The sequence below is a fragment of the Saccopteryx leptura genome, chromosome 2 (genome assembly GCF_036850995.1).
Source record: "Saccopteryx leptura isolate mSacLep1 chromosome 2, mSacLep1_pri_phased_curated, whole genome shotgun sequence".
Classification (NCBI taxonomy): Eukaryota; Metazoa; Chordata; class Mammalia; order Chiroptera; family Emballonuridae; genus Saccopteryx; species Saccopteryx leptura.
Window position 1 is genome coordinate 335,406,526 of NC_089504.1, and position 12,134 is coordinate 335,418,659.

The window sequence follows — 12,134 nt, forward strand, 5'->3', positions numbered from 1 at the left end:
TCACTCAGCAGGCCCAAGAGGAGCAGCCTTTCTTCCACCATCTGTTCTTCCACTCACCTAAAGCAAACATTTGTTGAGCACTGACTATGTGATAAGTCCTAGGACCCAGCAGTGAGCAGCACATAGTCCCAGCTCCAAGGAACTCGTAGTCTACTGGGGGAGATGGTCAAGTAGCAGACAATGACATTGCCATTTGAGAAACTCAATGATGGGCGAGTGTAAGGTACAAGGGAGCACAGAAGAGGGACTTCAAGTATAGTCTTTGGAATGAGTCAGAGAGAACAGGCATATAGGGGAGGCAGAAGGAAGGAAAAGCCTGTATTAGACTCAAGTCAAGACCTAGAAGTTGAAGAAAGAATGACACATTTGGGGAACAAGACTAGGGGACATTGCCTGATCTGTGGTGGCGCAGTGGATAAAGCGTCGACCTGGAATGTTGAGGTCACTGGTTCAAAACCCTGGGTTTTCCCAAACAAGGCACATATAGGAGTTGGTGCTTCCTGCTCCTCCCCCCTTCTCTCTCTCTCTCTCTCTCTCTCTCTCTCTACCTCTCTCTCTATCTCTCTTCTCTAAAATGAATAAATATAGGAGTTGGTGCTTCCTGCTCCTCCCCCCTTCTCTCTCTCTCTCTCTCTCTCTCTACCTCTCTCTCTCTATCTCTCTTCTCTAAAATGAATAAATAAGTAATGTTTTAAAAAGACTAGGGGACAGTATTAGGAGAAGTGAGCAAGGGCCAGGTCACAAAGGCATTTGTGGGTCATGTTAGAGAATGTAAACTTTAACCTGAGGGCAATGTAGCAGTTTAATCAGGGGGTGATAGGGACAGATTTTAGACAATCTCTGGCTGTTTATGGAGAATGCTTTCGCAAGTAGCAAGGGTAGCTGTGGGGAGAGTAGAGAGGGAGCTATTACAGTAATCCGAGCAGAATGAATGGAGGCCTGAGCTTAGGTAGAGGCACTGGAGATGGAGAGAGGTATCAGATGTAAGCAACTGAGGTAGGCTGTGGACCGACTGGTGTGAGGGAAGGAGGAGAGAAAGGGTCCAGTGTGACTGTCATGTTTGGGGGGGAGGATGCCTAGTTCTTTCCGTGGTTCCTCAGGGAAAGTGTTTTGGAGGCATCTGTTTTTAGAACAGTTATTCTTAAGTTTTCTAAAGGCAAAAAGTTCTCTGAGTCTGGTGAGATTAAGGGAGGTGTTGGTAAAGATGAGGATCTTAAAAGACAGTAGGATCAAAATTCCTCTTTCAAGTTCCATGAGCCTTGGTGGGAAAGTCAATGCCTACTGAGAAGGGGTGGAGGCCAGGTGGGGACTAGGGTCTGGGGGAGGGGAGAGCTGGTCCCGCCCATTTGTATTCTCAGTAGGCCTGTCGTGGGGACCACATGGATTGTCTGAAAATGTAGGATGTTTCTGCTGAGCTCAGAAAAGCCCACCTGTTCTGCAGCCAAGAACCAGAGGGGCTGGCCTATATGAACCCTACGCAGAAAGCACTGTTTCTTGAGCTTCTGAGGATGTGGTGGGAGGGCAGAGGAAAGGGTTTAAAGCAGGGGTCGGGAACCTATGGCTCGCCAGCCAGATGTGGTTCTTTTGATGGCTGCATCTGGCTCGCAGACAAATCTTTAATAAAAAAAATAATAACGTTAAAAATATAAAGACATTCTCATGTATTACAATCCATTCATTTCCTACAGCTCATGTTCATGGTTGCGGGTGGCTGGAGCCAATCACAGCTGTTCTCCGAATTTTTATTGGATAATGTGTAATGTACACGGGTCATTGTATGGCTCTCATGGAATTACATTTTAAAATATGTGGCATTCATGGCTCTCTGAGCCAAAAAGGTTCCCGACTCCTGGTTTAAAGAAAGGCCTACCACTCCATCCCAGTCAAGTCGTTTTTTGAGCCCTGTGGAGCTGTCAGGTCATTGCCGGAGAGCTGTGATCGAGTTTCTTCTCCCGTTGGATCTTGGAGTCTGTTCACAACAGCTCTAGGGAGTGTGAGGTTCCTGAAAAGGGCATCTTATCCATCTAAAACACCTCCTCATTCAGGAGAGCCTAGGAGAGTGCATGTTATAGTGGAAAGAACATGGATTTTGGAACCAGAAAGACCTGTTTGAGTTTTACTAAAGTTAGCAAACTTTTCTGAGCCTAAGTTTACTCATTCCCTGAATACTTAATGAAGTCTGTTTAAAGGACCAGTCACTGTACTAGGCAGGCACTAGGTACTGGAGGGTTAAGTAAATAAAATAGAATCTTTCCTTGAGGAAGCATAGACCTAAGTAAAGAAAGGCAACCAAACACCGTAACTGCTATTCTGAAAGTCCATACAGGTACACAGTAGGATGGGAAGGAGGAAGTGGCCAGTTCCACCTAGGGAGAAGGGCTGGCAATTAGGAGAGGCTGCTCAGAGGATGTGACGCTTAACCTCTATAAATGGGCTTTATTCTATCCTCCCAGAATTTGAGAAGACGAAATAAAAAAAGGATGCACACCCAAACTGGAGAAAACTCACTCCAGTTTTCTCTGAGAAGGAGAATAAAGGGAGACTTGTTTTGTTTTTATTTTGTATACTATACTTTATGGGCCTTTATTTAAGATAGACATCTTTATGTATTAGATGAGATCACTCAGGCAGACTTTGGCAGGTAGTTAATGCTTAGGAAGATACTTATCTTTCTCTCTGCCCAGTCTCTGAAGACATCCAGGGAAGGTGATTTTGCAGTCTCCTTAATGAATCCATCTTAGTGTTGTCCCATCATTGCTCCTGGTGAGGTTTTCTTTCCAGTGGGGTCTCCTGATGCTTTTGTCTGAACTCTTTCACTGTAGCTCTGAAAACCAGCCAGCTGAAGGGAGAGATGGGACACGGGGGGCTCCCTGGCTTTTCCTGGCTTCTCAGAGCCCAGCTCCTTCAGGCCTGTGGGCATGGACATCGGAGGCCCTGCAGGAGACAGGCCAGCCAAGGTTACCTGCATTGTGGCAGGGGTCCCTTTACCACAGTGGAAGCCCTGGACCCCTGGGCGGAAACTGTATGAGCCTTACCACCCTCATCCACAGGACCCCGGGTGCTGTCAGGTGGGGGGACTGCAGGTTCCAAGGAGAGACTCGAAATTGTACTGCTTCCTGGTCTACCGGGCCAGCCGCTGAGCAGTGGGCTTTCCCAAGGGCTTCCAGTGGTGCCGGAGCAGCTGGGTGCTGCTTGGGTCTAGTGTTCTAGAATGCTTCTGTTCCTAATGTTACTCTAAATGATCCTTGGAGTGTTTTTTTTGTTTTTTAAATAGAAAACTTTTACTACGTGTTGTGCTAAAGCTACAGGCATTTCTTGCATCAGAATCTTACTCTGTGAGAACCCTGGCTGAGAGCTCAGAGTAGGACCCAAATGGAGTTGTTATGATAATGAGGGGCCAGTAGGTAAGGAGGACATAAGACTGAAGGCTGAAAGGTCTTTAGGAGCATGTTGGGGGGATTAGCTCTCCTGGATGAGTGGGGTGCACGGGACCAGCAGGATAGAGTAGCGGACTAAATAATTTCTATTCTGCTAGGTCTCCCTTCTCTGTCCTCAGAGGCACCATTCTTCTTCCTGATGAGATGCTAGACACACTGTGGCCCCTAAGTGCCCTGACCACCCAGCCTGTGGGTGGTGGGCACAGTGCCCAGGCCACATTGAACTGGTTGTGGGTACATATCACGGTCATTGGTTGTTTCTGCAGGCCCAGCTTGGAGCCCTGGTGTGGGGGCAGGGCCTTGGCTGAGGTAGCCTGCCCTGGCCCCTTTCAGCCCTGGCCAGAACGCCTCTGGCCCGCCCTGATACTCTTGGCCACCCTGCCCTCTGCTCCCTTCTAATCTCTCTTATAACATTGAGACAGTTCTGGAAAATACCAGATATGCAAACACCCAGACTGGGGGTGAGTGAGGAGTGGGGTGAAGGGGGTGTGTGGCGGGTGGGAATACAAGTATTTTAAAAATGCTGCAAATCTCTACAGTGTTTACCAGAAACCACAAGCACGCGTTCTGCTTGCCAGCAGGGCTCCCGCCACCCCACTACACTAAGTTGCTGGATTCTCCTCACTGTAGCCTGGGGTGGAGAGCAGCATCTGTGGGGTGGGGGCCAGTGACCCAGCTGGGGAGGGGGCACCCCCACTGCCTGGGCAGGCTGCCTGGTGCTGCCATTGTCAGTCCCGGGCAGTGGTACAGATGTGCCCCAGGCATCCAGCAGCACTGTGGGTGCCCACCATGCCAGATAGGCTCTGCAAAGGAGTGCAGTCTTTGTGGCTCCCCACCTCCTGCTGAGCAGTTTTTGGGGGATTCCAGCCAACCCTAGAGTCTAGCGTGGTGTTTGGCAGCAGCTTCTGTTCTGTTAAACACAGGGGGACAGTGTCAGCAAAGCCTATTTTTTTAATTATTGGCTCTAGGATGGTTGGGAAACAGTTTCCTTAGACCTGGGTCACCAGTCCGGCTCACTTGATCTCCCAGCATATGTTCCTCGGAATCAGGGCACGGCATTCTGCCTCATCATGGCTCAGCCAGGCCACTGCACAGACTTGGGGGTAGGAAAGAATGTAGGGTATTTGTCCAGTATTCTGTATGGCAGCCAAGTTCAGTGTGTGCCACATACGTGCTTCCTTAGTGGTGTTTAACTGATCTGTAAGGATTCAGCTGAACAGAAATCCCTTGAGAGAAGGGCATGAGAAATAATATCAAGGATGAGGATCATGGCTAGCATTCACGCATTCACTGTACATTAGACTCTGTTTTAGATTATAAATATTTAAACTCATTTAATTTTCCCAACAGTCCTTTAAAGTAGGTATTATAATCATTTCTACTTCATTGATGAGGAAACTAGATTACAGAGAGGTTAAGATTAAGTAAACTGCCTAATGTTTCGAGGCTATTAAATGACTTTTCAGATTTTGAACTCAAGGCATCAGCTCCTTGCTCTTCACTAGTGTGTTCTATAGTAGGTCCTCACTTAACGTTATCAGTAGGTTCTTAGAACTACAACTAAATGACAGATACTGAAACCAATTGTAGCATGGGCTAATTTATATAAACAAGAGTTAAGTTCCACCCTGGCTGGATAGCTCGGTTGGTTGGAGCATCATCCTGGAGCGCAGAGGTTGCCAGTTTGATCCCTTGTTCGGACATTCAGGAACCAGGAACAGATTTATTTTCCTGTCTCTCTCTCCCTTCCTCTGTCTATAAAGTAAAAAAAAAAGTTCATTTTCTATGGCATCTCATCAACATTATAATGAAATGATGTTGAATTAAATGACATTATTTGAAGACCTGCTGTACAGAGCAGGGGAAAGCAGTGTCTGGATGTCCTTATATATCTGTCTAGCCCAGGCCTGGGCCCTTCTGACTACTGCTGTTCTAGAAGCCTCTTCTCCAGAAGGAAAGGGGAAGCCAGAGTGACTGGCCACTCTTACTCTTGCTCTTGCTCTATGGACAGTGAGCCATAGAAGGTATGGTCATTGCTCTCAGACCCTCCTGAAGATTAATCAGAGGAAGCGAGATCAAGGGGCAGCAGGCAGGACTTAACCCTGTGGTACTGAAAAGCATGGCTGAGGGAAGCCTTAGGAAGAGAAGCAGCATCTGTCTTGGCAGCCTTTGGGTGTGGTCTCCCAGAGGTGGTGGATGGGTGCACTTTTGCCCCTTATCCATTTCCCTTGTGAGATCCTGGAAGGCAGAGACATTGCCCTCTTACTTTTTGGCTCTTACTGACATGTTAGTACTGACCACCACAGCAGTTGAAGTGGCAGGATCCCTGGATAGTCACCACTGACCAAGAATGGGTTCTCTTTTGTTGTACACAAGCTGACACTTGTTTCTTAGCGTGCATGGTGGGGAAGAGGCAAGAGTGCCTGGCAGATAGCTGGTGTGCAATGCAGTTCTCATTTGCTTCTACCATTGAGTTCTTGCTGTTCCTTTTGTCTACAATGCTTTTCCCTGCCCATCCTCAGGCACTTATACTCATTGGCTCCAGTTTGAATATCACTTCCTCAGGAAAGCCTTTTCAGATCCTCTCAGACCAAGTCAGGTCTGCACCCTGGCAACACCTCGTCCTTCTCCTTCATAGCATTCATTGAGATTGCAATTAATTAGTTATCTTCTATTTCTCCAGTGTTGGAGTATTTTGTGAGAGCAGGGACTGTTTGTTGAATAAAAGAAGATGGTGCCCTAGTCAGGAATTGGTTTCCCATTCTGTCCAGTTTTCCTTGTTTGGCTCAGTTGAGGTTCTTAGAACCCTCCCCACTGGCCTTGGTGACTTGTCCGCAGTACACAACCATGCCCTGCCTCAATAGAGGCAAGAGGGCCTGGGCTCGCCGCCTGAGAAGCCGGGGGGGGGGGGGGCCGCTGTGGGCTGCAGTTGTCTGCAGGACATCACCTTGACTCTGCTGCTTGTGTTCCTGGGCACTCGGCATCTCCCACGGGCGTGGAGGAGAGATGGGCTCTAGGCATCCAGGAACAGGAGCTTGGGGAAGGGGCTCTGGGAGGAGGGTCTTGGGGACAGCCTGTCTCCTGCCTCTGCAGTGGAGCCCCTAGGAGGGCACCAGGCTTGGGTGAGAAGCACATGCATGGCCACTGGGGTCACACAGTGTCAAGCTCTGGGGATCTGGATTACAGAGAGGTTAAGGTTAAGTAAGTTGCCTAAGGTTTGTTGCCTAAGATCCCCCAGGGGACCTTGGGGGAATGTGCCTGTTTTACTGGCTGCAGGTCTCTGAGGGGGTGGAATGTGGCCCTGCAGGATTCATGGCTTCCTCTTCCCTTCCACCGCTGTCCCTGGGCTGCCTTTGTGCTGGAATTCAGCAGGCTGGGAATTTTCATGGCAAGGATTTTTCCCAGACAAAGCAACAGATCCCAGCTGGAGTCTGGGACAGCTCCCGGATGGGCAGGGGCTACTGGAGAGGGCAGTGGTGGATACTTGGGGCACCCCAACTCCTCAGCTCTTCAGGCCCTGGCTCAGTTCCCACCCTCTTTGGAGATGCAAACATCTGTCTCCCCACTGGGCCAGGCCAGGGGGAACCTGGGCTTCTGGAGCTCTGGGACTCGGAAGAGGCAGTGGGAGGCTTTGGGGACCAGAGACGCCACCTCAGTGAGGAGAGAGCAAGGTTGTGGCTCACTTCCTTAACCATACGTGAGTCATGAAGCGGAGCCGCCTCAGATTCCATCCTCAGGTGGGGCTGTGCCTGCCAGACCCAGGTTCTCTGACCAGCCGGGCCCACCCAGCCTTGGTGGCAAGTGGTACTGTTGAGTTTGTCACCTGCTTCTGTCCTCCACCCTGTGGACCCCATATCGCCTCCAGGGCCTGGTTCCTTTTCTTAGTGACCTTCCTGGCCCCTGTGCCCTTTGTCCCCTGCTCTCTGTTCTGCTGGCTCCTCCTGCTCATTCCCATTTCTGCAAGGAGCTGACTCACTTCCTCTCTCTCTCCCCAGCTTCTCTCACTGCCAGGCCCTGTGGTATGCAGGGGACCCATAAGGAGGGAGACTTCTCACTTCCCGAGTTTTTTTCTCTGCCAGCAGAACAGGCTGCCCCTGGCTCTTGGCAAAAGAGGGCTGAGGGTGGGTTGGAGTGGGAAGGGGGCATGACTCTGGACTATAGGGAAGGACAGGTGGTAAATGGCCCAGAGTCTTGGCACCATCAAGGCGGATGCCAGGAAGCCTTAAAGAGCACCTGCTCAGTGTCACACCCAGTGGGCTTGGTTCTGTGGAAGAGAAAGGCTGAAGATGCCCTCCTTGAGATCGGGGAATCTGTGCTTTCTCTAGAACAGAAGACATCTGCAAAAAGATAGCTCTCAGCCCAGAATGGCATGGGCTAGAGGCCAAGCGGTGACAGCACTGTCAGGCAGCATGAGACAGTCATGACTCTTATGACTCCCTGTGACACCCAGTTTTATGCCTGGCCGCATCAAGTCAAGGAAGAAGTGTCTGGAGATTTCAGTGGAGCTTTCCAGGGACATAGCAAGGGGAAGGGTCTGACACTGTCTTCTTATGTTAGTTCTTCTTGCTGGGGCCTGCACCCTGCCCCTCCCCACCCCCATCTCCCTCATCTGTCGACTGGACTGATGGTTGAACACAGCTTCAGGCCGTGAAAGGTCTCCTCCCAGAGTGGGCTGGTGTCTCCTGCCTTACTCTCTTTGGAGCTGTCCAGGCTGTGGGAGCCTGTGTGTCTGGCATTTCAGGCACTGAAGAACCACCCTGTGCTGGGCCTGGCACAGCGTTGCATTTTTCCTCGCAGGTAGCCGGGGTTACCGAAAGGACGCTCAGGCATAGGGTGAGGTCCCCACTCACTTGGCCATGCATCAAGATCAATAGAGGCAAGAGGGAAACTGGGCCCGCGACCTGAGAAGCCTGATGGGCTACAGTGGGATGTCTGCCTGGAATCAAGGGACCAGCAAACATTCCTCTTCCCTTTAGCATTTGGCCTTGCCTGGCGGAGCCCCACTGCATAATTCTGGCCTCAGGATTTCTGGACAATGACAGGAGTTTCTTGTTCCAGTGAAGTTGGGGGTGGCAGGCAGCAGTGAGGTCTACACTTGGAGAAGGTAGAGGGTATCAGCCTGACTATCCTGCCCTACCTGGTGGGTTGTGAACCACCCCCACAGGCACATAGATGCTGCCTCCCTCCCCCAAGGCTTCTTATCATTCTCTGCCCCCACTCGTCATGACTTGGCCCTGATCTGGGTGGCAGAACCAGGCTCTGTGAAGGGACACCCAGTAGGGAAATGGCCACGCACACATGCACACATACACACATACACACACACTGCAGAACTTAGTGTGGGTTGTCCTTTTCTCCTAGGCCCTTTGTAAGCATTTCTGCCATCATCTTCCAGTCCTCACCAGCCTCACCTTCTCTGTCCAGAGACCTGGTGTCTGGGTCGGGGAAAGCAGAATTTTCCAGCTTCAATCAGGGCCCTGGATTCTCCACCCAGCCCCTGTGTCTTTCTTAGATGACTGGTTTTGAGGTCTCCCTTCTGTGCCTCTGAAAGAGGGAATCCTGCTGTAAAAGGTCTCCTCCCTTCCCTCCCTATCCATTCTCTTTAAAATCTAAAAAGTGTAGCTTTTGTTGCTATAGAAACAGATGCTTGGCAAATAAGAAGTTGGATAGAAGGGCTGGTTTTGGCCGTAGGAATTGCCTTCAGTTTATTTTGGGAAGGGAAAGAGGAGGAAGACAACTTAGCCCAAGGGTCCACAAATTGGAAGCTGCATAGGGTTATGTATGTGTTATTAATACATTGGTACATACTGGGTACAGCATGGACTCTGGAGCTAGACTGCCTGTGTTCAAATCCTGTCTCTGCTGCTTACTAGCAGGTGACTTGGGCAAATTATTCAATTTCTTGGTGCCTCACTTTCCTCATCTGTAAAATAATAATAATTGTACTTTACCTGTAAGGTTGTTTTGAGGATTCAATGACTCAATACATATAAATCATTTAGCATTATCATCATCATCATTAATCTGTCTCTGAGTGTTGGGAAGCCCTCCGTGCTTGGGAGCTTGATGGGTCATTTGCCCACAGGAATGCCAGAGGCTTGTTGATGACTCAGCTCTGCTCATGGGGTGGGACTTTACTCTTGTTGGGCCTTCCAGGTGGACATAGGGAGATTAGGCCAGATTGGTCCCCACGGGCCACAGGGTAGCCTCAGAGTGGGTTTGCTTTGCCCTGGGCTTCCAATCTATAGTTTGATGCCAGTTTTTAAAATTGTGCTACTTTTCCTTGACTTCCTCTGGTCAAATTCTTGGCTGATACCAACACCTATGGAATACCAGACTGCTTTCTATCTATTTATTTTCCAATTGAACAGACAAACTTGACTTTCTTGTGGTCTCTCTACAATTCACTTTGTTTCTTCTTACCTGTCTTGCCTCTATATTAAGGCCAAGCAGGAACTGAGGACAGAACTGAGGCACAGAACGGAGAGGTAGTTCCGGGTCTGATCTCCGTCTGACCCGGTAGTTAGTTCCGGGTCTGGTCACACAGAGCAGCTTGCCCAGATGCTCCCGCTGGATTTTCTAACAACTGTAGCAGAACCTTTCAAATTAAGTGCCTGTGATAGAATGTGATAGTGGTCAGATCCATACCCTTTTCTCTTCTCCCCCTCCTTCTCCCCCTGTGTATTCAGGGCTGAGGGATCTCGTTTGAACCTCTCTAGCATGACAATCATGCCCCAAAGTCCTTTCTCCACCATGTCCTCCTTCTCTTCTTCCTCATTTGCTTCATCCAGCTGCTACACAGGGAGGTGTCCAGTTATGGCCCCCACTGCCCCATGGCAGAACTCCTGGCATGCTGCTCAGGGCGAGGCTTTATTGGCCTTATTTGCCCTTGCAAGTTCAAGGTACTGCTGGGACTTCTCTCTCTGAGAGCACTAACATCAGCTGGGTCTAGCAGCGGGTGATGTGGGGAAGCCCTCAGGCCACTACATTCCAGATGTCTTACCCATGCATGGTCCAGAGACTGCAGAAACAAGGAATGATTGTGTGGCACTGAGGGGCTTTCTCCCAAGCCTGAGATGCCTTGGGGTTGGGGCTGGCTTCCATTCAGCCTTGCCTTTTCAGCCCCTCTGCTCTGGCTTCTGCTCTCAGGCTGGGGTGTTAACTTGTAACTACAGTCCCCTCGCCTACTTCTTTCTGAGGCCTAGGGGTCAAGGCCAGGCATATGGGGGCTGGAGTCTAAGTAGACTCTGGGGAAGGGATGGGAAAGAACAGCAGGTGGTCAGGGTCAGTACCTGAGGAGTCTTGGGCAGGGATGACCAGGATGAGCTGAAAGGGGGATCTTCTAGGCCAGAGAGAATTCTGTAAAGATGGAAATGTTTGATAGTCTGTGCTTTCCAGCTTTGTAGCCATTAGCCACGTGTGGCTATTGAGCATTTGAAATGTGGCCAGTGTGACTGAGGAACTGAATTGTACATTTTATTTTAATTTAATCAGAAGTATTCCCATTGTTTCTATTTCATTTCAATTTAAATAGCCACACATGGTTAGTGGTACCATAGTAAATAGTACAGCTCTAGACAGTTCTCAGAAAGGAAATGGTGAGGTACCTTTGAAGGCTTCTTTCCTCTTGCAGTCCCCTTGGTGAGGCTGGGGATGGTGGTATCTTCACTTCTTTTCATGAAGGAAGTCTTGTCCTCTCTGGTAATTTCTACGCTTCACCAACTGTGGAATCCTGATGCCCCAGAGCCCTCAGGTCTCTGGCTGTGTGCCCACAACTGAGGCAGTGCTTCCCCACTCACCAAGCATGTTTTCTGCCTAGTTTTGTAACACAGGTGCTCACATGTCCCAGTAGATTTGGCCAGGGCTGTTAATGTGGAGGTGGTGGGTTGGTAGGAGAAGTAGAAGCTTTTACTTCTTACTTTCTGCTTCTATGGAGATTGGGTGTGTGCTTTATTTGTACTTCAAAGAGTTCCGAAAGAGGAGCAATAGGGGCCTCCAGAGGTGAACACACATGTCCTCAAACATTTATTGAATGTCCAGTGTTTGGAGGAACCTGAGGCATATCTAAAGAAGCCTCTGACTTTGAGAATAAGCACCACAAGACTCCAGTGCTCACCCTCCAGAAGACCTTATTGATGTTTTTAAAATTTATTTTTTATGAAGTGAGAAGCAGAGAGGCAGAGACAGACTCCCACATGCACCCTAACCAGGATCCACATGGCAAGCCCCCTACCAGGCAATGCTCTACCTGTCTGGGCTGCTGCTCTGTTGCTCGGCAACCAAGCTATTTTAGCTCCTGAAGCCAAGGCCATGAAGCATCCTCAGTGCCTGGAGCCAATGTTGCTCGAACCATGGAGCCATGGCTTTGGGTGAGGAAGAGAGAGATAGAGTGGGATGGGGGTGGAGAAGATGGTTGCTTCTCCTGTGTGCCCTGACTGGGAATCAAACCTGGGACTTCCACACACCTGGCCGATGCTCTACTGCTGAACCAAACAGCCAGGGCCCTTACTGATATTTTATTTAAATCAGTGTGGCTAACTCTTTAACTGGGTTTTCTTTTTTTCTTCTCTGGGAATAGAGAAGAGTTGTCATTTATGTGAAAAAGAGAACAATACTTCTTTATATTATGTTTATTCTCTTGTGTCTGCCAGAGTGGGTGGGGATGGGACTAGCATGTGGGGTGCATTTAGTAGACTC

At 49.5% G+C, this 12,134-nt stretch overlaps 1 protein-coding gene across 17 annotated transcripts in view; it reads left to right on the top strand.

Annotated features, from left to right (window-relative positions):
• Positions 1-12,134, top strand: part of MYO18A (myosin XVIIIA) — a 97,466-nt gene that overhangs the window by 14,153 nt on the left and 71,179 nt on the right. The window lies entirely within an intron of this gene.